Source organism: Wyeomyia smithii, chromosome 3 (genome assembly GCF_029784165.1).
Source record: "Wyeomyia smithii strain HCP4-BCI-WySm-NY-G18 chromosome 3, ASM2978416v1, whole genome shotgun sequence".
Taxonomy (NCBI): Eukaryota; Metazoa; Arthropoda; class Insecta; order Diptera; family Culicidae; genus Wyeomyia; species Wyeomyia smithii.
The window spans coordinates 27382839-27409829 of record NC_073696.1 but is presented as its reverse complement, the minus strand read 5'-3'; the positions used below and the strand labels follow the sequence as shown (position 1 = coordinate 27409829).

At 37.5% G+C, this 26991-nt stretch overlaps 1 protein-coding gene across 4 annotated transcripts in view; it reads left to right on the top strand.

Moving 5' to 3' along the window:
• Positions 1 to 26991, top strand: part of LOC129727658 (protein phosphatase 1 regulatory subunit 14B) — a 133144-nt gene that overhangs the window by 30059 nt on the left and 76094 nt on the right. For 2 of the 4 annotated variants that reach the window (XM_055685696.1, XM_055685693.1), the window contains exon 1: positions 22139 to 22468. The exons of the other annotated variants lie outside the window; for them this stretch is intronic. The gene's annotated coding sequence lies outside the window, so the exon portion shown is untranslated. Of the gene's footprint in view, positions 1 to 22138; positions 22469 to 26991 lie in introns of those variants that run through there. 4 annotated transcript variants of the gene reach the window in all.

The window sequence follows — 26991 nt, the reverse complement described above, 5'->3', positions numbered from 1 at the left end:
GAGCAGCCCATTTTTTTCTTTGTTTCTGTCCTGCGACGACTGAAATTCGTTCTGAATTTCGCGCAATACGACTAAACTTTAATGAGAAATGTGGCACATAATCAGTCTTCGATGCTGCTAAATGCAAAAATGAACAAGTTTTCTTTACCTAGCAATTTCAGTATGAGGTTCAATTTCTCAGTATAAGAAACCATAACAAAGCACGGCAAACTTCTAGAAGTTTACTACCGAAGCAAAACACACGACTAAGATATCGATAATCGCAGAACTTTCTAGCACACCATAGCTCACGAAATCATATTTTATTCACAAAGCAATATCCATTGCTTAATAGGAAACAACACCGCATTGCTCATTCCGGCTGACCTCAGCAGCCAGTAGCGGGAGGTCTCGTTTGCGACTCGGGCCTCAAGCTGAGATAACGAAAATGGTAAACGCGCAGATAAAGCCCGAATGAATGGACAAGGTATCACCACATACAATTCGAAGGATAATGGCTGGATTCCAGCAGTCGCAGTCAGGCCCGCTACATGCTGTCTGTCTGTCTGTTTGTTTGGCAAAGATTGCATGCATATCGTGTGACCACTCGGAGTGCACAATCAGCTTTGGTTCGGTCGATGAATCACACACATGTCATTAAGTGCAAACTCACTGGTGATGATTCATTGGGACGGGAGGAAATAAATGAAAGTTATAAGCCAGACGGAAGACAGTTAGAAGTAATCCTAATCACGTGCGGTGCGAGTATTGTAGAAAACTGGAATGTGTATCTTTGGCCAAGGCATTTATTCAACTAAAAACAAGAGTAAAGTTATTTTCAGAGCTTTACTTGAACTTATTATTCTATCATCATTCCTTCGCCGTGCCACGATACAACAGCAACCTAAAATGTGACCGCCCGTCGTACGTGAAATATGGCTATCGCTGCCGAGATCTCCTCTTATCATTAATCATTAATGACCGCGCGCACTCATGAACATGCGGGTGATTGATTTTGCCCGAGTGTCGCAACGCAACCGAACAACTAAAGAAAAAGGTCGACCTTCAACGCGTCTTATGTGTTTCACCATCGCAGAGGGAAAAGCAAAACATTGTTCACTTAATATTGACCGCAGTCCAGTTGTTTGGACTTAGATAAAATGGAATTGTTGACGTGGGTACATTCCACAATTGTTAGTTGGGTTCATTGCGCTGTTATTAATGTAGGGATCAGATTTCGTTTGTTTAATTTAAATCACTCCTAGCTTTCACTGACATTAGAGTTATAGCTTGGAGACTGCCGTAGCTGCATTTGCCATATCAGAATAAGGGGATTGAACTTTTTTTCTCTTCTGATTAAATAATCCACATCGTGAGACATTAGTCAAAGTCATAAAATGAAAGAAAAAGTTTTGTTTAAACCGGATTCAAATCATAGAATCTAATACACTTCTGATATTTACTAGACTAACCCCCCTACACACACACACACACACTCGTGTGTGGTCCCAACAATAAATTTAACGTTTGTTTTTGTTCACACAATTTTTAATGTTTGTTGGTTTAATTCGGTTTTTAAATATGACAACTTGTAGTCCTCTCCAGTAAACCACACAAATTTGTGAGTGGCTTCAAGAGCCTTCGGTATAAATCAGAGGTGTCGGTATCTGAAATATATCACTTACTGGGCGTGTTCCTAACAGCATACCGTTGTTTTTCGGTTTAAAGCAATCTTGAATCAGAAAACTAAGCAGTTTTGTTCTCTAGTAAAATAAATCAATCACGCGTGGGTCCTACAGCATTATTAATGTCTATTAGTTTAAATCAGTATCAAATATAAATAAGCTAAGTGTGCATCTCTAATCAGCCGACTGAATGGAGAATAAACCGAAAACATTTCAATAGAATCGGGTATAAATTATATATAAGATCGCATCACTCATCAAAGTAAATCCTGATCCAACTTACCCTTCCCTACTAACAAAAACCTCCTTCCTGTGGCCTTTTTGGAGATGCAGAAGTTAACACGGTCTCCAAATAGTAAGGGTCACGCTAACATCCCTCCCCTTTTTCCACCTGATTACGACTCTGAGCTTAATTTGGGATCATTTTTTTTGGCCTTTTCTGGCTTTAAGAAGACGTTTTCAGCTATTCTGAGTTTAATTTGGGATCATTTTCTTTTTTGGCCTTCAGAAGGCGTTTTCGACGATTCTGAGCATAATTTGGGATCATTTGCTTTTTTGGCCTTTTCTGGCCTTCAGAAGGCGTTTTCGACGATTCTGAGCTCAATTTGAGATCGTTTTTTTTGCCTTTTCTGGCCTTCAGAAGGCGTTTTCGACGATTCTGAGCTTAATATAGGATCATTTCCATTTTTGGCCTTTTCTGGCCTTTAGAAGGCGTTTTCAACGATTCTGAGCTTAATTTGGGATCATTTTCTTTTTTGGCCTTTTCTGGCCTTTAGAAGACGTTTCAGCGATTCTGAGCTAAATTTGGGATCATTTTCTTTTTTGGCCTTTAGAAGCCGTGTTCGACGATTCTGAGCTCAATTCGAGATCGTTTTCTTTTTTGGCCTTTTCTGGCCTTTAAAAGGTCTTTTCGACGATTCTGAGCTTAATTTGGGATCATTTTCTTTTTTGGCCATTTCTGGCCTTTAGAAGACGTTTTCGACGATTCTGAGCTCAATTTGAGATCGTTTTCTTTTTTGGCCTTTTCTGGCCTTTAGAAGGCGTTTGCGCCGATTTTGAGCTTATTTTGGGATTATTTTCTTTTTTGGCCTTTTCCGGCTTTTAGAAGGCGTTTCTGGCGATTCTGAGCTTAATTTGGGATCATTTTCTTTTTTGGCCTTTTCTGGCCTTTAGAAGACGTTTCAGCGATTCTGAGCTAAATTTGGGATCATTTTTTTTTTGGCCTTTAGAAGGCGTTTTCGACGATTCTGAGCTCAATTTGAGATCGTTTTCTTTTTTGGCCTTTTCTGGCCTTTAAAAGGTCTTTTCGACGATTCTGAGCTTAATTTGGGATCATTTTCTTGTTTGGCCATTTCTGGCCTTTAGAAGACGTTTTCGACGATTCTGAGCTCAATTTGAGATCGTTTTCTTTTTTGGCCTTTTCTGGCCTTTAGAAGGCGTTTGCGCCGATTTTGAGCTTATTTTGGGATTATTTTCTTTTTTGGCCTTTTCCGGCTTTTAGAAGGCGTTTCTGGCGATTCTGAGCTTAATTTGGGATCATTCCCTTTTTAGGCCATTTCTGGCCTTAAGAAAACTTTTTCAGCGATTCTGAGCTTAATTTGGGATCATTTTCTTTTTAGGCCTTTTCTGGCCTTTAGAAGACGTTTTCAGCGATTCTGAACTCAATTTGGGATCATTTTCTTATTAGCCATTTCTGGCCTTTAGAAGACGTTTTCAGTGATTCTGAGCTTAATTTGGGATCATTTTCTTTTTTGGCCATTTCCGGCCTCTAGAAGGCGTTTTCGACGATTCTGAGCTCAGTTTGAGATCGTTTTCTTTTTTGGCCTTTTCTGGCCTTTAAAAGGTCTTTTCGACGATTCTGAGCTTAATTTGGGATCATTTTCTTTTTTGGCCATTTCTGGCCTTTAGAAGACGTTTTCAGCGATTCTGAACTCAATTTGGGATCATTTTCTTATTAGCCATTTCTGGCCTTTAGAAGACGTTTTCAGTGATTCTGAGCTTAATTTGGGATCATTTTCTTTTTTGGCCATTTCCGGCCTCTAGAAGGCGTTTTCGACGATTCTGAGCTCAGTTTGAGATCGTTTTCTTTTTTGGCCTTTTCTGGCCTTTTATTTTCTTTTTTGGTCTTTTCTGGCCTTTAGAAAGCGTTTTCGACGATTCTGAGCTTAATTTGAGATCGTTTTCTTTTTTGGCCTTTTCTGGCCTTTAGAAGGCGTTTTCGACGATTCTGAGCTTAATTTGGTACCATTTTCTCTTTTGGCCATTTCTGGCCTTTAGAAGGCGTTTTCGACGATTCTGAGCTCAATTTGAGATCGTTTTCTTTTTTGGCCTTGTCTGGCTTTAGAAGGCGTTTTCGGAGATTCTGACCTTAATTTGGGATCATTTGCTTTTTAGACTATTTCTGGCCTTTAGAAGAAGTTTTCAGCGATTCTGAGCTTAATTTGGGGTCATTTTCTTTTTTGGCCATTTCTGGCCCTTAGAAGAAGTATTCAGCGATTCTGAGCTTAATTTGGGATCATTTTCTTTTTTGGTCATTTCTGGCCTTTAGAAGACGTTTTCAGCTATTCTGAGTTTAATTTGGGATCATTTCTTTTTTGGCCTTTAGAAGGCGTTTTCGACGATTCTGAGCTTAATTTGGAATAATTTTCATTTTTGGTCATTTCTGGCCTTTAGAAGACGTTTTCGACGATTCTGAGCTTAATTTGGGATCATTTTCTTTTTTGGCCATTTCTGGCCCTTAGAAGAAGTATTCAGTGGTTCTGAGCTTAATTTGGGATTATTTTCTTTTTTGGTTATTTATGGCCTTTAAAAGACGTTTTCAGCTATTCTGAGTTTAATTTGGGATCATTTTCTCTTTTGGCCATTTCTGGCCTTTAGAAGGCGTTTTCGGCGATCCTGACCTTAATTTGGGGTCATTTTCTCTTTTGGCCATTTCTGGCCTTTAGAAGGCTTTTTCGACGATTCTGAGCTTAATTTGGTATCATTTTCTTTTTTGGTCATTTCTTTTCGACGATTCTGGGCTTAATTTGGGATCATTTTCTTTTTTGGCCACTTCTGGCCTTTAGAAGGCGTTTTCGACGATTCTGAGCTTAATTTGGGGTCATTTTCTTTTTTGGTTATTTCTGTCCTTTAGAAGACGTTTTCAGCAATTCTGAGCTTAATTTGGGATCATTTCTTTTTTGGCCTTTTCTGGCCCTTAGAAGAAGTTTTCAGCGATTCTGAGCTTAATTTGGGATCATTTTCTTTTTTGGTTATTTCTGTCCTTTAGAAGACGTTTTCAGCAATTCTGAGCTTAATTTGGGATCATTTCTTTTTTGGCCTTTTCTGGCCCTTAGAAGAAGTTTTCAGCGATTCTGAGCTTAATTTGGGATCATTTTCTTCTAGGTTATTTTCGTCCTTTAGAAGACGTTTTCAGCAATTCTGAGCTTAATTTGGGATCATTTCTTTTTTGGCCTTTAGAAGGCGTTTTCGACGATTCTGAGCTTAATTTGGGATCATTTTCTTTTTTGGCCATTTCTGGCCTTTAGGAGGCGTTTCCGACGATTCTGAGCTTAATTTGGGATCATTTTCTTGTTTGGCCATTTCTGGCCTTTAGAAGACGTTTTCGACGATTCTGAGCTCAATTTGGGATCGTTTTCTTTTTTGGCCATTTCTGGCCTTTAGAAGGCGTTTTCGACGATTCTGAGCTTAATTTGGGATCATATTCTTTTTTGGCCATTTCTGGCCTTTAGAAGGCGTTTTCGACGATTCTGAGCTCAATTTGGTATCATTTTCTTTTTTGGCCATTTCTGGCCTTTATAAGGCGTTTTTGGCGATTCTGACCTTAATTTGGGATCATGTTCTTTTTTGGTCATTTCTGGCTTTTAGAAGGTGTTTTCAGCTGTTCTGAGCTTAATTTGGGATCATTTATTTCTTGGCCTTCTCAGGCCTTTAGAAGGCGTTTTCGACGATTCTGAGCTCAATTTGGGATCGTTTTCTTTTTTGGCCATTTCTGGCCTTTAGAAGGCGTTTTCGACGATTTTGAGCTTAATTTGGGATCATGTTCTTTTTTGGCCATTTCTGGTCTTCAGAAGGCGTTTTCGACGATTCTGAGCTTAATTTGGGATCATTTTCTTTTGTGGCCATTTCTGGTCTTTAGAAGGCGTTTTCGACGATTCTGAGCTTAATTTGGGATCATTTTCTTTTTTTGGCATTTCTGGCCTTTCGAAGGCGTTTTTAACGATTCTGAGCTTAATTTGGGATCATTTTCTTTTTTGGCCTTTTCTGGCCTTTCGAAGGCGTTTTCGACGATACTGTGCTTAATTTGGTATCATTTTCTTTTTTGACCATTTCTGGCCTTTAGAAGGCGTTTCCGACGATTCTGAGCTTAATTTGGGATCATTTTCTTGTTTGGCCATTTCTGGCCTTTAGAAGACGTTTTCGACGATTCTGAGCTTAATTTGGGATCATTTTCTTGTTTGGCCATTTCTGGCCTTTAGAAGACGTTTTCGACGATTCTGAGCTCAATTTGGGATCGTTTTCTTTTTTGGCCATTTCTGGCCTTTAGAAGGCGTTTTCGACGATTCTGAGCTTAATTTGGGATCATATTCTTTTTTGGCCATTTCTGGCCTTTAGAAGGCGTTTTCGACGATTCTGAGCTCAATTTGGTATCATTTTCTTTTTTGGCCATTTCTGGCCTTTAGAAGGCGTTTTCGGCGATTCTGACCTTAATTTGGGATCATGTTCTTTTTTGGTCATTTCTGGCTTTTAGAAGGTGTTTTCAGCTGTTCTGAGCTTAATTTGGGATCATTTATTTCTTGGCCTTCTCAGGCCTTTAGAAGGCGTTTTCGACGATTCTGAGCTCAATTTGGGATCGTTTTCTTTTTTGGCCATTTCTGGCCTTTAGAAGGCGTTTTCGACGATTTTGAGCTTAATTTGGGATCATTTTCTTTTTTGGCCATTTCTGGTCTTCAGAAGGCGTTTTCGACGATTCTGAGCTTAATTTGGTATCATTTTCTTTTTTGGCCATTTCTGGCCTTTAGAAGGCGTTTTCGACGATTCTGAGTTTAATTTGGGATCATTTTCTTTTGTGGCCATTTCTGGTCTTTAGAAGGCGTTTTCGACGATTCTGAGCTTAATTTGGGATCATTTTCTTTTTTTGGCATTTCTGGCCTTTCGAAGGCGTTTTTAACGATTCTGAGCTTAATTTGGGATCATTTTCTTTTTTGGCCTTTTCTGGCCTTTCGAAGGCGTTTTCGACGATACTGTGCTTAATTTGGTATCATTTTCTTTTTTGGCCATTTCTGGCCTTTAGAAGGCTTTTTCGACGATTCTGAGCTTAATTTGGGATCATTTTCTTTTTTGGCCTTTTCTGGTCTTTAGAAGGCGTTTTCGACGATTCTGAGCTTAATTTGGTATCATTTTCTTTTTTGGCCATTTCTGGCCTTTAGAAGGCTTTTTCGACGATTCTGAGCTCAATTTGGGATCATTTTCTTTTTTGGTCTGGCCTTTAGAAGGCGTTTTCGACGATTCTGAGCTTAATTTGGGATCATTTTCTTCTGCGGCCAATTCTGGCCTTTAGAAGGCTTTTTCGACGATTCTGAGCTTAATTTGGGATCATTTTCGTTTTCGACGATTCTGAGCTTAATTTGGGATCATTTTCTTTTTTGGTCTGGCCTTTAGAAGGCGTTTTCGACGATTCTGAGCTTAATTTGGGATCATTTTCTTCTGCGGCCATTTCTGGCCTTTAGAAGGCGTTTTCGACGATTCTGAGCTCAATTTGAGATCGTTTTCTTTTTTGGCCTTTTCTGGCTTTTAGAAGGCGTTTTCGGCGATTCTGACCTTAATTTGGTATCATTTTCTTTTTTGGTAATTTCTGGCCTTTAGAAGGCTTTTTCGACGATTCTGAGCTTAATTTGGGATCATTTTCTTGTTTGGCCATTTCTGGCCTTTAGAAGGCGTTTTCGACGATTCTGAGCTTAATTTGGGATCATTTTCTTTTGTGGCCATTTCTGGTCTTTAGAAGGCGTTTTCGACGATTCTGAGCTTAATTTGGGATCATTTTCTTTTTTTGGCATTTCTGGCCTTTCGAAGGCGTTTTTAACGATTCTGAGCTTAATTTGGGATCATTTTCTTTTTTGGCCTTTCGAAGGCGTTTTCGACGATACTGTGCTTAATTTGGTATCATTTTCTTTTTTGGCCATTTCTGGCCTTTAGAAGGCTTTTTCGACGATTCTGAGCTTAATTTGGGATCATTTTCTTGTTTGGCCATTTCTGGCCTTTAGAAGGCGTTTTCGACGATTCTGAGCTTAATTTGGGATCATTTTCTTTTGTGGCCATTTCTGGTCTTTAGAAGGCGTTTTCGACGATTCTGAGCTTAATTTGGGATCATTTTCTTTTTTTGGCATTTCTGGCCTTTCGAAGGCGTTTTTAACGATTCTGAGCTTAATTTGGGATCATTTTCTTTTTTGGCCTTTCGAAGGCGTTTTCGACGATACTGTGCTTAATTTGGTATCATTTTCTTTTTTGGCCATTTCTGGCCTTTAGAAGGCGTTTTCGACGATTCTGAGCTTAATTTGGTATCATTTTCTTTTTTGGCCATTTCTGGCCTTTAGAAGGCGTTTTCGACGGATCTGAGCTTAATTTGGGATCATTTTCTTTTTTGGCCTTTTCTGGCCTTTAGAAGGCGTTTTCGACGATTCTGAGCTTAATTTGGTATCATTTTTTTGCCTTTTCTGGCCTTTAGAAGGCTTTTTCGACGATTCTGAGCTTAATTTGGGATCATTTCTTTTTTTAACCTTTTCTGACCTTTAGAAGGCGTTTTCGACGATTCTGAGCTCAATTTGAGATCGTTTTCTTTTTTGGCCTTTTCTGGCCTTTAGAAGGCGTTTTCGGCGATTCTGACCTTAATTTGGGGTAATTTTCTTTTTTTGCCATTTCTGGCCCTTAGAAGAAGTTTTCAGCGATTCTGAGCTTAATTTGGGATCATTTTCTTTTTTGGTCATTTCTGGCCTTTAATTTTAATTTTAAATTTTTTTTTAACTTTATTCAATAATTTATCTGACAATATGTAGTCTCAATAAATAAAAAAATAGTGTCAAGTTTACAAAATATTCGAATTTTTCAACTTATTCACAAACTTGCGGGATGGTTCGCCAAACTCAAACAAATCTTCTACGCTTGAGAAGGTCCTGATTGCAGCGGTTATAGGCTCGTTAAATCCAAACGACGTCCGATGGAATGCGGTTTGTAGTAGGCCAGTTGAACGTAAGGAACGTTGAGAAGCACGGAAGTTTAGCTGGAACAAGAGCGTTGGCGAATCTATTTCGCCATTCAATATTTTGGCAACAGATGCAGCTTGCTGGATTTTGCGACGACGTTCGAGCGTGTCGAGGCCAAGTAATCGACAGCGGTCAAGATACGGAGGAAGATTTTCCGGATCACGCCAGGGAAGGTCGCGTAATGCCAGTCGGACAAATCTCTTCTGAACACGTTCGATCCGTAGACACCAAGGTAACTGATGAGGGTACCAGATCGAGCTACAATTTTCAAGAAGTGGCGTACTAGAGAGCAGTATAAGGTTTTGAAGCAGTGAGGGTCTTTGAAGTCACGGCCAGTTTTTGCAATGAATCCCAGCCGTCGACTCGCTTTTGATATAAAGCTGGCATGATGTAGGTGGAAAGTGAGTTTAGCGTCGAGCAGAATACCAAGGTCGCAAACACGGTCAACTCTTCTCAGCTCAAGTCCATCAATGCGGTATTCGAATGTGATCGGATTTAAAATGCGGTGGAATGTCATTACCTCACATTTTCCAATACTAATTATCAGCCAGTTCTTATGGCACCACTCGACGAATATATTCAGCAAATGTTGCAAACGACGACAATCGTCGATTGTACGAACTACTTCAGATATAGCTTTAGATCATCCGCATATACCAACCTACAGCCAACACCTAACCGTAGCATTGCATCGTTGAAGAATATAGCGAAAAGCAAAGGTCCCATATTGCTACCTTGCGGAACTCCCGATTTATTAGTGAATTGCGACGAGACACAAGAACGAAGTTCCACACGCAGTATCCTTCCACATAAATACGAACTTAACCATTCCACAAGTGGACGCGAAGCTCCAAGCCGTGACATTTTACACAAAAGTATGTTATGGTCAATACGATCGAAAGCTGCCTTCAAATCAGTGTAGATGGCATCAACTTGCGCTTTTTGTTCGATATGTGAAATGCACATCGAAGTAAATTCCAGTAAGTTACTATGAACTGAGCGGTTCGGCATGAAACCATGTTGCGCGGTAGAGATGTAATTCTTAGAGGAATGGAGCATTACGTTACTAACAATAATCTCGAACAACTTAGAACCAGCTGAGAGACTAGTTATGCCTCGATAATTTCTGACATTTTGACGATCACCAGATTTTAGAACTGGGAACATAAAAGATTGTTTCCATATCTCGGGGAGTTTCCGTTGCTCGAACGACTTGTTGAAAATGCAGCGAAGTGGGTTTACTAGCGCATTAGCACAACGGTTTATAACTATAGCGGGGATGCCATCGGGCCCCGGAGTATAAGATCGCTTAAGTTTCTTTGCGGCATCCATTATCAAATCAGTGGTAATTTCAAATGTTGTCAAATTAATCAAATCGGCCGGAACATCAGCCGCCGCACGGTAGCTTTTTTTCAAATCTGTTCCAGTTCGACTGGTTTGACTATTGTCAAGCAATTCAAGCGACTTCAAGAGATTTACAGCATGCTCAAAAGCGTTTCAAGTATTTTTTGTTGCGTCCCTCCCACTTATTTATTGTTCAGGATTCTTTTCTCTCCCTAGAGTTTCTTCGAACTTCTACTTGTGAACAAAAAACTTTTCACACCGAGTAGGAAAGAAATTGTTCCGATAGAAACCGTATACAATGTGGCGTCTATGGGGAATTGAGAGCCGTACGCATTCGCGCCATTACGCAAATTGATATTTATCGTGCGTCGTTTTTCATTCGATACACAAAACGGCGCTATGATTGTGTCCTGATTTATGCGTATCTTTGGCTTCCTGCAGTGTATGTGTGTATACGTTTTATGGTAAGGCGGCAACAATTATTCTAGGTTAGTAGGTATGACGGAAAAGCTAAACAAAAGTAAATTCCCCCAAGTGTCCTGAGTGTCGTCGGCGCGGCAATGTTATGTGTGCACGCGGCAATAAAGATGATGCCGACGATTGTTCGGCATTGCTTGAACCGAATTGCACTTCATGCAAAAAAAAAAACCTTTTGCAGTGTATTGCATACTCATATTCATATAGCGTATGCACGTAGACAGTAAGCATTGTCGCCTGCAAAACAGCCCTCAGTTAGTGGTAGGAATTGGGTAAAATGAACTCCTACGCTTCAACACCACAACCTAACACACGGTGGCACAGTTTTACTCCACCGAACTCTAGCAGCGAATGTCACAGCGCCAACCACTGTAAAACCTCAGACCGCAATGGGGTGGGGCTCAATTTGTAAATATTTATCATAACACGAAAAGATGGCGCCTCCGGTAGTATTCAAAGCTGCCGCCAGTAAGCTATCGCTGCGTCGGTCGCGTTGCTATGGCATAGCCGAAATAGGCCAACGAACGAGGCTCCAGCTTCCCCCCGTCTCCCCTAGAGCGTCGCGCTGATAGAACAAAACACCGTTCGCCTGCCATATGAGGGAATTGTTATATGAATTTGCTGTGTGGAAAGTCGAGCGGAAGTCGAATGCCAGTGTGCCATTTTGAATTGCCACGGCTCTGCTTCCTTCCGGATGCCGGTGGAAGTGTGTGATTGCCCATAAGGTTGAGTGATCGTTTTTCCAGAGTGTTGTCATCATCGTTTCACGTATTCTACTTTGCTGCTTTGTTGATGTTGTGTGTGGCTGTGGTGTGAGTACGCGGATTGGAAAGTTTTTTTTTGTTTTTGCGAGATTTTGTGCGTTTCCTACCTAACCAATAAATTGCGCTTATCGCCAACGCCAATGTCGCCGAAATGTTACCTTTTTTGTTTGGAAACTGCTTATCGCTGTCTTTTGCATAACCAAGAGAGAACCAATTTCCACGGCTATTTACAACATACACGCCAAAAGCTAACTGGATCTGTAGACTTTTTTTGTTTACTAACTGAACGATATGAACCGTAGAGCTTCGGAAGATAGTTCCTCCATAGCCGCTGTCAGCTGCAGCAGCAGCAGTCGAACGTAAAAGTGCAGCCATGTGGAAAAGCCTTCAACTTTTTTTTCTTTGCTCAGTTTGTTCATAAGTGGGTATCACAAGCTTCGCGCTCACTAGTGGCGAGTTTATGGTGTAATCTACTAAAATATCTTCAACGTACGAATAGAGTGGCGAGGCGGAATAGCCGCTTTAGCTCACCCCGAAGGCGGCGGCGTGAGGACGGACAACGGCGGAATAGAATTGAAGACCGCATCGGTGCTGTGCCTTGCAATTCTGGGGCGCATCTTCCACAACTGCATCCGCTGTGATGCAACTGAGGATCGGTAACTACGGATATGACAGCACCTCGGGTTGTTTGTTGATGTCTGTTTAGTTTTTTTTTCGTGACTGTAGTTTCGATAGTTTGTTTGATATTCTTCTAATGACAATCTGTTACTTTGGTTCTAGTTGCTTCAAAAACAAGCAGCTTCTGATTGCCATACAAAAACACCTGATGGTGCCTCATTCGAAGTTACGACTTTCCCTAATACAGCTTAACGTAGAATTTTGCCATGAAGGATGTTAATCAGATTTCTGAGTTTTTAACATCAATCAATCAGAAAATCAATTTCAAATAAATTCATAGAATTTTTAGAGTTGCGCTATTGATAATTTTATCTGCTTATTTGCTGTTTGAGCAATCCAACATATTTCCGAGGTTAGATATGTATGGCAATAAAATACAAACGAAAATTCAATATGTGGAAAGAGCATAATTAAAAGGAGTACTTTTTCAGCATGAGCGCTGTGTGTAGCAATTTTTGCACCACAGTTTTTTCCTTTGATTTCTGTTGTGCTTCTGCCACTTGTAGAAAAAATAACACACTTACTGCTCTCTTTACAGCTGAGCCAAACAAGAGCGGGGAATCACTCTAGTGAGAATATACATAAGTACACCGCGGTTTGCGTTGCTGAAATAATACAACAGAGACAACTTGAGTTCTCGTAGAAGAATATGATGCGAAATGTGTTCAACTTCCCTACCTAGAAATCCCCTCACTCGATTAGCTCTGTTGTGTAGTTAAAAGCAAAGCCTTGGTGCTACATTCCGTATCGGAATTCGACCTTCTGTTTTACTATACACAGACTTCGCAGCCGACTGTTAAGTGTACAGAACAATTGCGGGGCTAGCGCTACGATCCTACTGACACTAACAGTCTCTCCCGAGCCGGGGCTCGAACATACGGCGATTGGCTTGTTAGGCCAGCATCGTACCTCGAGACCAGCTGGGAGATGTAGGGGTAAACAGGGTAAGACCGCCCTGCGGGGTAAGACCGCCCACCGTAGTTACCAAGTTATAAAATAACTACTACCAACCAAGTTATAAAATACTACCAAGTTATAAAATAATTGAAAAATTTCTTTAACGTGTCTATTACAGTATAATTACATAACATTTTGCACGTTTTTCTGTTTTGATAGTGCGCGAACGGTCGCAGAAATAAATGAAAACAACCTTTCAGCTGGCAACCAGTCAATGCGCTATTGTTTTGCGGCAACGGGACTTAAGGTTTTTCAGTCTAAAAATCAATTGTTTTGTTCATGAAAATACGTTTAATCGCTTGCCTGAATCTATCTTCTTTCGGAAATACCGAAGGCCGTGAGTAATCTTGTAATTTTGACTACTTTTTCGGTCAAATATGAAAATGATCCACTGGGGGTAAAGTCGCCCACTATACAAGGGGTAAAACCGCCACGTATACAACTGCTTGTTGTTTTACTTCAAGACCCAAATGCCTCGACACCACAAAGGGAATATTTACAGAATCAGTAAAGCAACTTCAAGCCACATAAGACTTCGATGTTAATCGACCATTTTCGATTTGGTTGAAGCTTTTCTAGTAATATTTTTTAACAAGACTTATTTTTGAAAAAAGTAAACCTGTTTGAAAATGGTTCTAATGAACCAAAATAATTTTAGAACCAGGACGGTTTGTTTGATTGGTATGACGTCTCCGGCAGAATTGAAAATAGTAGTTTTTTACTTCCGAAAAAAGTACACACTCTAAAAAACTTTAAAGAAAAGATATAAAAATAGAATTAAAATATATATATATATATATATATATATATATATATATATATATATATATATATATATATATATATATATATATATATATATATATATATATATATATATATATATATATATATATATATATATATATATATAAATATATATATATATATATATATATATATATATATATATATATATATATATATATATATATATATATATATATATATATATATATATATATATATATATATTTTTATATATATATATATTTTTTTATATATATATATATATATATATATTTTTTTTTTTTTTTTCAAATTTAGTTAAAAAAACATGTTTTTGCCCGTAAAATCTACAAAAGGTAAGCTAAAATTTGATGGTTGTTGGATCATGGAGTTATAGAAATATTAATAGCTCAAATTTTGTGAAGAAATTTTTTTTGACGGTTTGTTTGGTGTATAGAGTCGTTGGTAATTTTGTTCTTCAAAAAAAAAAAGAGCATAGAAAATTGAAAATATAAATAAAAGAAATAATAATTATTAGTATTTTTCTATACATAATAAGTCTTCAAAAGAATCATACAGACAGGTTTAATGAGTTTTAATTTTTAGCTTAAAGATAGGTATATTATGAATTCAATATCTTGAAAAACCCCAATTCTGAAAAATCTATTTATTTTGAAAACCAAAAAAGTTACCTAAACATTGATTTGAACTTGAATAATCAGAAAACAAAATAAGTTAAAACTTAGAAAAAAAAAATTATTTTTTTCAGATTTTTCACAGTGTATATTTTATTTAAAAAGAAAAAAAATACCATCTACAACTTTGTCAGAGACACTATACCGATAAAATCAACCGTTTCGGCCCTAAAAATATTGTTTATCCTCAAAAAATGGTGGGCGATCTCACCCCGCTGGTGGGCGGGCTTACCCCGCATGAAAAAGATCTGCACATTTTCAATGAATTTTAAAAATTAAAAAAAATCTGGAAAATAATCAAAAATATTTCAGTTCTTATTTTTTAAATGCGGGTATTGAATAGAAGAACCTCTTAACAAAGAAAAAATGAAATTGCAGCCGCAACTTTTTTTTCTATAAACAGAATTGCTTAAGGGGGCGGTCTTACCCCGCTTACCCCTATGTTGTGTAGTTATTGTGCGTAATGTTCTTTAGTGTAAGAAAGCTCACATCAGTTTATTACCTCTCAGAATAAAGATGTTTCGATTTGCTCACCATAGCAGTTGTTCTTGAAGTGAAAGATATTCTCCTACACGCTAGTGATTCTTTGAGGAGAACCGAAAAGCCATGTATTTTACTCAATTATATGAGTATTTTTCGTGAGTTGAAAAATATTTTCGGCTCAAGAGTGATTTTTTAATAGGACGAATGTATTTTGGAAAAGGAATACCATCAGGTCTAACGGTATAAGAAGCTTTCATCTACTCAGGGTAACGACAGCATCCTCTGTATTAATGAGCGGCAGTCAAAATGAAAACACGTGTCGGCAGCAGCTGAAATCAGACTGAACTAAAAATCTGGAATTGCATTAAAAAATTAACAGATACAGAACTAAAACTATACTCTAACAGAACTTAACCTAAACTAGAAAGAAAATAAAACTAATCTGAAGCTTTGCCAAAACTGAAACCTAACTACAACTTAGCTGAAGCTGCAATAAAACCGAATTGAAACTGAGTTTACACTGGACTAAAAATGAACTGAAACTGAACTGAATTGAAATAGGATTTGGACTGGACTAAAAAAACTAAAATGCAATTTTAGACTGAGGTCAAACTGAAAGTTGAGTTTGAACTGATTTAAAAATGAACTGATACGGAACTAGAATTGAATTGAAACTCAACTAAATTTTAACTAAAAGTAAACTGAAATGAAAATTATCTAGAACAGAATTGAAACTACTCTGAAACTTAAATAAAACTCATCTGAAACTGAAATCAAACAAAAACTTAACTCATGCTCAACTAGAAACTAGATTGAAACTGAACTAAAAATAAACTAAAACTGAACGAAAACGGAGTTGAACCGGAACTGAAACTAACTAGAACTGAATTTAAACTGAACCGGAAATAAACTAAAATGGACTATAACTGAACTTGAACCAAATTAACACTGTAATGAAATCAAACTGAAACTGAACTTAAACTGGATTTAAATTGAACTGAAACTGAGTTGGAATTGAACTGCAAATGAACTGAAACTAGACTCAAATTCCACTCAATATAAACTGAAACTGAATTGAAACTTCACTGCAACTGAGCTCGAACTTAGCTGTAATTGAACTGAAATTCAGCGATAGCTTAAATGAAACTAATTTTAAATTGAACTGAAACTGATTGAAAACTGAAGTGACACTGACCTGTAACTTAGCTAAAACTGGCCTGAAACTAAACTAAACTGAACCTAAACTGAACTAAAACTGAACTCAAACTGAAGTGAAACTGTACTGAAACTGAAGTAAAGTTGAGTTTACTGCAACTGGACTGAAACGAAAATAAAATTTTACTCAAACTGAACTAAAACTGAATAAAAACAAATCTGAAAGTGAACGGAAACTTAACTGATATTGAACGGGAGCTTAACTGTAACTTAGCTAGAACCGAACTCAAACTGAACTGAAACTAAACTGAAACTGATCTAGAATCGAACTGCAACTGAACTGAAATTAAAATAAAATTTTGTTCTAACTGAACTGAAACTTAACTGACACTAAATTAAAACTGACCTATAACTTAACTGAAACTGGACTAAAACGCAACTGAACCTGAGTTAAGCTGAACTGAAACTGAACTTAAACCGAACTCAAACTGTACTTAAACTGAATTGGAACTGAACTGAAACCTAATCGAAAATTATCTGGAATTTGACTGAATAATAGTCAATAGTTAACTCAAACTGAAACTGAACCGAAACTAAACTGAAACTGAACTGAATTAAACTGCCAGGAAAGTGAACGGAAAGTGAACGGAAACTGAACTGAAACTAAACGGGAGCGTAACTGAAACTTAACTAAAACTGAACTCAAACTGAATTGAAAATTAACTGACACTAAAGTAAAACTGATCTATAACTCAACTGAAACTGGACTAAAACTGAACTAAAACTCTGAAACCGGACAGAACTGAAATTTAAACCGAACTCAAACTGAACCGAAACTGTACTAAAACTGAATCCACAACGAAAATGAACTGAATATTAACTGTATAATAGTTGATAGTTAACTCAAACTGAAACTGAAACTGAACTGAAACTGAACTGATATTGACCTGCAGCTCAACTGAAACTCAAATTAAGTTTTACTCAAGCTGAACTGAAACTGAGCTGGAAGTAAACTACAAATGTCGAGCTCCGTAGCCGCAAGGTTACAGAGTCCGCTTTGAAGAGCGAATGGTGATAGGTTCTAATCTCTGTAGAACCAAGCCATTCGTTGGCAAAAAAGGACTTTTGAGTATGAGTTTATTCTCAGGCTCTTCCACACAAAATCTTCTCTCCAGACTTAATAACCACTGGTCTAAAACTTCGATAATATCATAGACTAATAGCACGTTATACGATATTAGAGAGATAGCTTTCAGGAGGATATGATAAGGTCGATGATAATGCCACAAAAAATCAAAAAACTACTGGTCGCAGTGGGGTCCGTACAAAAAAAACTGCAAATGAACTGAAACTAAAATAAAGTTTTACTCAAACTGGACTAAAACTAAATTGAATCTCAACCACAACTGAACTCAAAGTTAGCTGTAATTGAACTGAAGTTGAACAGAAGCCTAACTGAAACTAAATTGAAACTGATTGAAAACTGTACTGAAACTGACCTGTAACTTAACTAAAACTAAACTGAAGCAAACTAAACTGAACCAAAACTAAACTAAAACCAAACTCAAACTGAAGTTAAACAGTACTGAAACTCAAGTGAAGTTAAGTGTGCTGCAACTGGACTGAAACTAAAATAAAATTTTACTCAAACTGAACTGAAACTGAATTAAAACTGATCTGAATGTGAACGGAAACTTAACAGAAACTGAACGTGAGCGTAACAGACACTAAATTGAAACTAAACTGAATCTTAACTCAAACCAAACTCAAAATAAACGGAAACTGTACTAAAACTAAACTGAAACTGAGCTAGAATTGAACTGCAACTGTACTAAAATCAAAATAAAATTTTGTTCTAACTGAACTGAAACTGAATTGAAACAAACTGAACTAGAAATGAACTGCAACGTAACTAAAACTGACCTGTAGCCTAACTAAAACGAAACTGAAACTCAACTAAAACTGAACTAAAACAGACCTGTAACTTAACTGAAACTAGACTGAAACTGAACTAAGCTGAACTGGAACTGACACTGAACCGAAACTTCACTGAAACTAAATTGAAACTCAACTGAAACCTCACCGAAATGAACTTAAATTTGACTGAATTAATAGTTAATAGTTAACTCAAACCGAAACTGAAACTGAACTGATATTGAACTGCAGCTAAACTGAAACTCAAATTAAATTTTATTCAAACTGAACTGAAACTGAGCTGGAATTGGAGTGCAAATGAACTGAAACTAAAATAAAATTTTACTCAAACCGAACTGCAACTGAACTCGAACTTAGCTGTAATTGAATCGGAGTTGAACGGAAGCTTAAATGAAACTAAATTGAAACTGAACTGAGACTGACCTAATACTCAACTGAAACAGGACTGATACTAAACTAAACTGAACCGAAATTAAACTTAAACCGACCTCAAACTGAAGTAAAACTGTATTGAAACTGAAGTGAAGTTAAGTTTACTGCAACTGAACTGGAAATAAAATAAAATTTTACTCAAACTGAAATAAAACAAATCTAAAAGTGAACGGTTAACTGAGACTGAACAAGATCGTAACTGAAACTAAATTAAAACGTAATTGAAACTTAACTAAAACCGAGCTCAAACTGAACTGAGACTGTACTGAAACTTAGCTAGAATTGAACTGCAACTGAACTAAAATTTAAATAAAATTTTGTTCTAACTGAATTGAAACAAACTGAACTAGAACTGAATTGGAACTTAACTGAAACTGAATTGGAACTTAACTGAACCTGAATTAAAACTGACCTGTAACTTAACTGAAACTGAACTAAGCTGAACTGAAACTGAACTTAAACCGAACTCAAACTGAACCGAAGCTGTACTAAAACTGAACTGAAACTGAACGGAAACCTAACTGAAAATGAACTGAAATCGACTTCAATAACAGTTAATAGTTGACTCAAACTGAAACTGAATTGAAACTAAACTGAAACTGTACTTATATTTAACCGCAGCTGAACTGAAACTCAAATTAATTTTTTCTCAAACTAAACGAACTGAATTGTAACTGAACTGCAACTTAACTGGAAGTCAAATGACACTGAACTAAAACTGAACCAAAATTAAACTTAAACTTAACAAAAAAAAACTCAAACTCCGTTTAAAAAAACTGCAACTGAACTGAAACTAAATTGGAACTCAGGGAAGCTGCGTAGCCGCAAGCTTACAGAGTCCGCTATGTCAAGCGGATGGTCGTGGGTTCGAATCTTAGTAGAATCAGGCCATTCGATGTCAAAAAGGACTTAAGCATGGATTTATTCTCAGGCACCCCATCACTACCCTTCCTTTACGCTGATTTCTGTAATACCGTTGCGTGACTTCCTCTTAACGAAAAATAAGTCCCTCTTATCGATAAAACTTGCCAGTAGGACGCACGACGAAACATCTCCAGGGAATAATAATTGGCGGTATTTTGTTCGTTTTATTTCTCCCGCAACATAACTGACAGCAGAAAAAAAGTTGCCCTGAAAAGATTATAGCATTTTCACCATTCCTGTGAATTTTGGTGCCTCTAGTAAATGCGATAAGTGCGTCAAATAGTCGCAAAATCATTGCTCGCCAGGTTCGTCGGTTCTACGTTTACTTACGTGAAAACTCATTTAAGTCTCTGCCAAAATAATTTTTGCTAGGGGCACTAAAACTCACAGGAATGGTTGAAACGCTATGATCTTACATTATCTTCTAGTTTGAACTCTAGGAACCAAATCAGTGTTGAACACTGTAATATTCAGCAGAAACCCGGGTAGATTCCAGTGACTTTGAGCTAACCAAAACCGAGTTTTATAGAGGCGTATTGTGGATTCGGCATAGGATTTCTGTGATCTATTTTTTTATTTTTTTCTAATTTTTGAGCAAATCGATATTTTACCTTTGATTCGTTTATGAGTCACAAAGTTTTTTTTGTAAAAATATGATCCAATTTAGAGATCATCCACCCCTATTTGGGATAGAGCGCTACCTATAGTACCTCTCCGGATCAATTGGAATTGAGTCGAATGCTTTTGTGTCCTGCAAGCATTACCCCGTACGGGTAACAGAACTTTTCGAAATAAAATCGAACTTCAAAATTCCCGGTCCACCGTCGATAACTACACAAGAAATAGTTTCGCTATTTCATTGTTCCGATAGTTTCACGAAAAAAAAAACTTTTCTTTGTGTGAAGCACATAACCAACTCCCAGGTCGGTCCTGTAATCTTTTACATAAGCAAGCTGCCAGCTTCTTATAAGATGCTGTGATTGTACTTCTCTGCATTCATAAAATCACTATCGACACCCACAACAGTACATGGAACGTGCAGCGTTGAAGCTAGCAAAATTTTGGAAAGTCAATTTCAGAGGTCACTCGAACGAAGCCACGTATATAACAGTTGACTAACTTCCTCCAACCGGTGCACGCTTCGGTGCAAGGAGTTTACCTCAACAATGGTCGATTATGCAAAATTATCAGTACTGAGAAGAAAAAATATAGCCCGGTCTAGCCTGGTTAGGCTGCGCTGTGAGTCGCTCGGTAAACTGAGATGTTTCAAGTGCGATTGCAAGTATGGATGAACTGGAGTGCAACCAAGCGGCCAGTAATTATGCTGATTAACTTTTAATCATTGCCGCAAACTGACGAGTTTGTGGATAGGAACAACAAAAAAAGTTGAGGCAGCGTTAAACAAAAAAAAAACTAAAACAACATGAAATTGAAATGCAGAACGTTGAGCAAGTTATGCCATCGTAATCATCATCAAGTGGAAGAGTGCTCCAAACTGGACAATCCCCGCGGGTTGACGGGAAAAAGTATTATCGCATTGCACTTGCGGAAGAGGCTCTCGTTTTATAGCTAGTATCTGCTTATTTAAAATTCTGCAATCGTCCGTTGTTTACGCTGCTCGTTCCGGAACTAGTAGCCGATAATAATTACCATCTCCGCGCGGATGCTCAAGCTCATGAAGCTAAGGCGGGAAAAGTACAATCTTTTGTTTATCTTCCCGGGACAGTCTTCATTGTTTGGACATTATCAACGGTTAACAGAAAAAAATGGTGGGAACGGGGCGCGCGAAATGAACTACTTCGCTTTGTTTGATAATAAGGAAATGCATAAATTCGTTATCTATGATAATGGTGATAAACTTTGCAACTGTAATTGTCTTTCCTATTGGACGTTTGTGTCTAGTTTTGTTTGGGTCGAGGCTGAGTTTATCGCGTAAAGAGAATTGTGTTAGCGATGCAAATCTGTAGTTCTGTCTTGATTGTTTATCTCCACCGTCGTTATTTAAAAAAAAGCAGTTATTTTGACATTTTTCAGAGTTCAAGAATACTTTGAATAATTAAAGCAAAGCAGACCGCAGAAATCAGAAACCAAAAGCCACAAAAGGCAGTTGAGAAAATTAAATTGATGCTAACTTGAGTCCAAAACTTCTTAAACTACTGCAGGCGGTCAGAACATGACACATAAAAAATCAATTTCAGCTTGGAATCACTGGAACTGTGGAAAACTAGGTTTGCAATTGCAGTAAAACGCACCTAAAAGCAATCAATTCAACCCACTGCGTGGCCTCCTGTGCTGTGGTGGCAACATAAATGACCACCCAGAGCAAACCGGCGCCGCCGGCTGCACAATAATGAACGCAAATGAACACACGGTTGCACTTTCTCACCGACCATTCTCGCAAAGCTGCGCTTTTCTTGTGCCACCCAACATTGTGTGAGCAAGGCACCGAAAGCGCGGAGAGCCCACCCAGCGCTTTAGTGAGAATTCGATGGAGACGCTTTTCTCTTTGTTCGCAGTGTGCGCTCTTTTGGAGAGATTTACCCGCGACGGCGATGGAGCGAATTTGGTTCCCGGTTGGACGTCGACACACTGCTGGTGGGGCGACCCAATTCAGTTACGTTTTGTTACTCGCGAGAATCGTTTCAGTTTTACGGCTGGCAGCAAGCGTTTTGACACTGGTAAATTATTTGTGGTGAATTTTCGGGTGCAGGTGGAAGTTATTGGCTGTAGAAAGTGTTGCTCACCAGAAAAGGTGTTTGCGGCGAAGTGCAGGGAAATTGAAACGTGCGTACGGAACGTACAAGAGTATCGCCGTGGAAACAAATATAAGAAAAAGTGAACGAAAATTGTCAATTGTGTGAACAATTTCCGATATTTGGTGTGTTTTCTGCTGGTTGACGTCGCCGTCGCCACACAGGAGAAAGGAGAAAAAGGTGATTTTGCTTTGTGCCGATTTTTACCATAGTTTCTACTAGAGTGCAGTGACCCTATTATGGACTGGATGCTGTCGTATTAATTTTTTTACTTTCCACATCTGATAAACGGAGCGCCTTGGACCCGCTCCAGGAATTCAAATTTTGCACTCCCGTGTGTGTTATTTCTGCAGCCGGAGAAAAGGGGACAAACGTGACAGGAGAAGAAGGGTGCAAACCACGCGGCTGGGACCCAAAACGGAGACAAGTGTGGGAAGAGGGACTTGAGACGAGTTGATCTTCTGATTCCGGTTCCTCCGCCTCTGAGCTGGAGATGTGTTGTCTGGTTCTGTTTAGTGAACCACCGTGTGCTGTTAGAGGTCACACTCAGCGGGAGAAAGAAGAAAGCAGGGAAAATACGTGTTTGCGATCCGTGACGACTTTTTTTTTCGAGTAGACGATGCTGGTTTTGTGAATGATGATGAGCATGATAATGATAGTGATGATAACTTGAATTCTCAGAAGATATAATCTCGGAACGATATCAGATAAGGTGGAGAGAAGCTAGTAGAACGAGTAATGAACGACGAACGCAACAGTACAAACTGGTTGAAATTCATGGGTGAAGAGAAAAACGTAGGAAAATACCGCTCGAAAATGCCGCTAAGTTGTACCGATTGAGCTAGTTAGGAAAGCAAAATAGTAACAACCTACAGAAGATCGCCGGAGAGGGTTGGTAGCTGGGAGCGAGCTGCTTCGTGGGGCAACCAATCGAAAAATTGAAGGGAATCGCGCATGTTGTGATGAAGCGAGCCAAAGGGTTTTTTTTTTCGGTTAGCTCCGTTTAGCGCAGTAGTGGTGAAATGTTGGTGGCTGATAAGTGCCCGAAGGCAACGCTATGTTTTATTTCGTACACGATTTCTGAGCGAAAAGATAAAAGCTAAGATTAATGATGATTGTTTGCGTTTGAGGCAGTCAACTGCGTTTTTTTTGGTTTTTTGACCTACTTGCTTTGCGAACGTTCCGGAGTGAATGAGAGTTTTTTTTGTTTAAGTATTCTATGTTTCGATTGTTTTTTTTTGTGTGGTGTTACTACAAAACAAAGAAAAATCACTTATGCTAGGCGAAGAGTAGACTAAATTTTCGAAGGCGTCTTTGCGTCTCTGTAATAAATTCATTTTCGACAATCTATAGAGACACTAAAACATGCGAACTTATTCACAAATATTGGTTTCGTTTTGGTCTATGTCTTTTACATATATTAATTTGACGCCACTCTCTTTGTCCATCGAATCCACGAATATATAACTTTTAGTTTAACACTTTTGGATTTGAAAAAAAAAAAAAACATGACCATAAACTTGGTTTTTTATCTGAAAGTGTTATTTCTTAAAATTGTTTTCAATTTCTACAACTGCTGTATTTCTGATCAATCGAAAACAAGAGGAACCAAATTAAATTGGAGTAAAACAGGCTCGAATTTCTCACATTTATCCATCATCATAACCAAAATTCGTCGTGAAGTTTGTGCCACTCAAAGATTGGCAATTGATGTAGACAGGTGCACAACTGAGTTCTTGTTGTTCTTTTTCAATAAAATAGAACTTTACTTTGAAAAAGCATGCAATCGCTTAGAAATGGCTTGGCGGGTAACTTCTAATACCGAAGCAAGCTGTTTCTGCGTTTGGCAATGCCAAACGCCATGATGGACCCTCACCGAACTATTTTACCAATCCAACGTTTGCTTGGTTTTCCTTCTCGAAGACAGTCGTCAACATTGCAATTAGCGCCTTTAAATCAACAGAGCCAATCACGGCACGTTGTGTCTTTTAGAGCAGCATTTTTTTTCCAAATTTGTAAATTTATTTAAACTATATTAACAATTAACAATCACAAAAATTACAACTAAATTCTAAAACAGACTTTTTCATCTTTCATTTCCTTTATCTTCTTCGATAACCTCCCTAACTTATTCTAATATTAACTTTTAGACCGATTACCCGCGGTGAGCTCGGGGTTAATAACGCATTCGTACATGTTTACGTGACATTTCAGTGAACTTTTTTTTAACTCTCCATACGCTTCAGCCAACGTTTTCTTTGAATGAAATGAGGAATATAACAATTCTCGAAAATACCGATCATTTGGCATAAAATCGAGTTTGTGCCGTGTCAAATAAATTATAGATGAAAAAAAAATTGGCATAAAATCAGACATTTCCACATAACTAAAAGATTTGTTTGCTATACATATTTACTGTTGGCGCCCTCTTTTGACAAACACCGCATCCCATATGAAAAATTTCGACGAAAGTTTTCCGATTATTTTTCTTAATTGTCATAAATTTTATGTCAATCTCTCCAGTACTTACTGAAATGCTACGCTGCACAGTGCACAGTGGACCAATATGGCAAAAAGTGGAACTTAATTCCATAGCGCCTTTCACCTTCATCCTGGCTTAATAGTGTCTTTTGAACAATTGTTTGTACGAATGACCCGCATAATCGCAAATTGTCAAAAAATTTGAAGAGTTCACTATACTAAAAATAAAATATTAACTTTTTGTGTTAAGAGATAAAGGAATGATTTATTCAGAAAAGTTATTGAAAATTCAAAATTATGAAACTTTGTTGAACAAATGAAAATCCTATCTTTTTTCGGTACAAAGTTATAAAGTATATTATATGATACTTACTTAAAAGTTTGTTTTTTGTACTTAACTTTTGTTAGTTGCACAAAACACACATTTTTGCCAAAGACCATATATCTCCAGGACTTTTCCTTACAAAGTTATATCATATTTCAGCATTTTTTCGATATCTTCTAGAACGTATAGGTTAGAAAGGGGCAAGTGGAATCATGATGTCAATACTTTTCTTTGAAGCTAAGCTGAAGTACTATCAACTCTTTTAGGTTTCATTTGTCCCAATCCACCTATATTAGAGTACGGCGAGCATATGTCACTGTAGATTTTCATATATCAATAATATGAACTTTTTTGTGTTGAGAGATAGAGAAATGGCTTATTCAGCAAAGTTTCAGAACGTACAAAAATATGAAACTTTGCTGAACAAACAAAGTTCCTATTTTCATTGGGTACAGAGTTACAAAGTATTTTCTATGAACGTTACTTAAAAGTTAGTTTTTTGTACTTAACTTTTGTTAGTTACATTTTACAAGAAAACGTTGTTCTAAAGAAGTATATGGGCATATAAAACACACGTTTTTGTTGAAGACCTTACATCTCCAGGACTTTTTCTTACAAAGTTATAGCATATTTTAGCTTATTTTTTTCGATAACTTCAAGAACGTATAAAGCAAAAAGCGGCAAGTGGAGTCATGATATCAATACTTTTTCTCAAAGTTTAGCTCGAGTGCTCTAAACTGTTATAAGTTTCATCCGTCCCAATCCACCTAATCTTTATTCTATACGTTGTTAAAATTATCGAAAAAATAAACTAAAATGTGCTATAACTTTCTAAGGAAAAGTCCTGGAGATGTGTGGCCTTCAACAAAAACGTGTGTTTTATATGCCCAAATACTTCTTTAAAACAACGTTTTCTAGTAAAATGTAACTAACAAACGTTAAGTACAAAAAAACTATCTTTTAAGTAACGTTCATAGAAAATTCTCTCTAACTCTGTACCCATTGTAGGTAGAAATTTTGTTTGTTGAGCAAAGTTTCATATTTTTGCACGTTCTAAAACTTTGCTGAATAAGCCATTTCTCTATCTTTTAATACAAAAAAGTTCTTGTAGGAGCCTATGACCACTGCTACCATTAGTTAGATATATTGTGGTAGACAAAAATGTTAATAACATTGATATATAAAAACCTACTGTGACATATGCTCGTCGTACTCTAATATGGATTGGGACACATAAAACCTAAAAGAGTTGATAGTACTTCAGCTTATCTTTAAGGAAAAGGATTGACAGCATGATTCCACTTGCCCCTTGTTAGCCTTTACGTTCTTGAATTTATCGAAGAAAAGGCTAAAATATGATATAACTATGTAAGGAAAAGTCCTGGAGATATATGGCCTTTGGAAAAAATGTGTGTTTTGTATACCCTAACAATTTCTCCGAACAACACTTTGCAACTAACAGAAGTTAAGTACAAAAAAACTAAAAACAGATAGAATTTTTCTGAATAAACCATTCCTCTATCTCAACACAAAAAAGTTAGTTTATTTTTTTATTTTTAGTGAAGTAAACTTTTCAAATTTTTTGACAATTTGCGTTTCTGCGGGTTATTTAATCAAACAATTGTTCAAAAGACACTATTAAGCCAGGACGAAGGTGAAAGGCGCTATGGAATTAAGTTCCACTTTTTACCTTATTGGACCACTGTAGGGCCGTTCTAAAAAAAAGGCGGTCAAAAGTCTTTCCTCACTTTTTCTTACATTTTAGGGGTTTGGTATCTTCGGTAGGCTTGTTTAGCATACTGATTAGAACTATCTGACATTTTTATTTCATTGCTTATGAAGCTAGTATTACACTTAGAAAAATTAACTTTTTTATTTTATGAGATATTCAATTTCT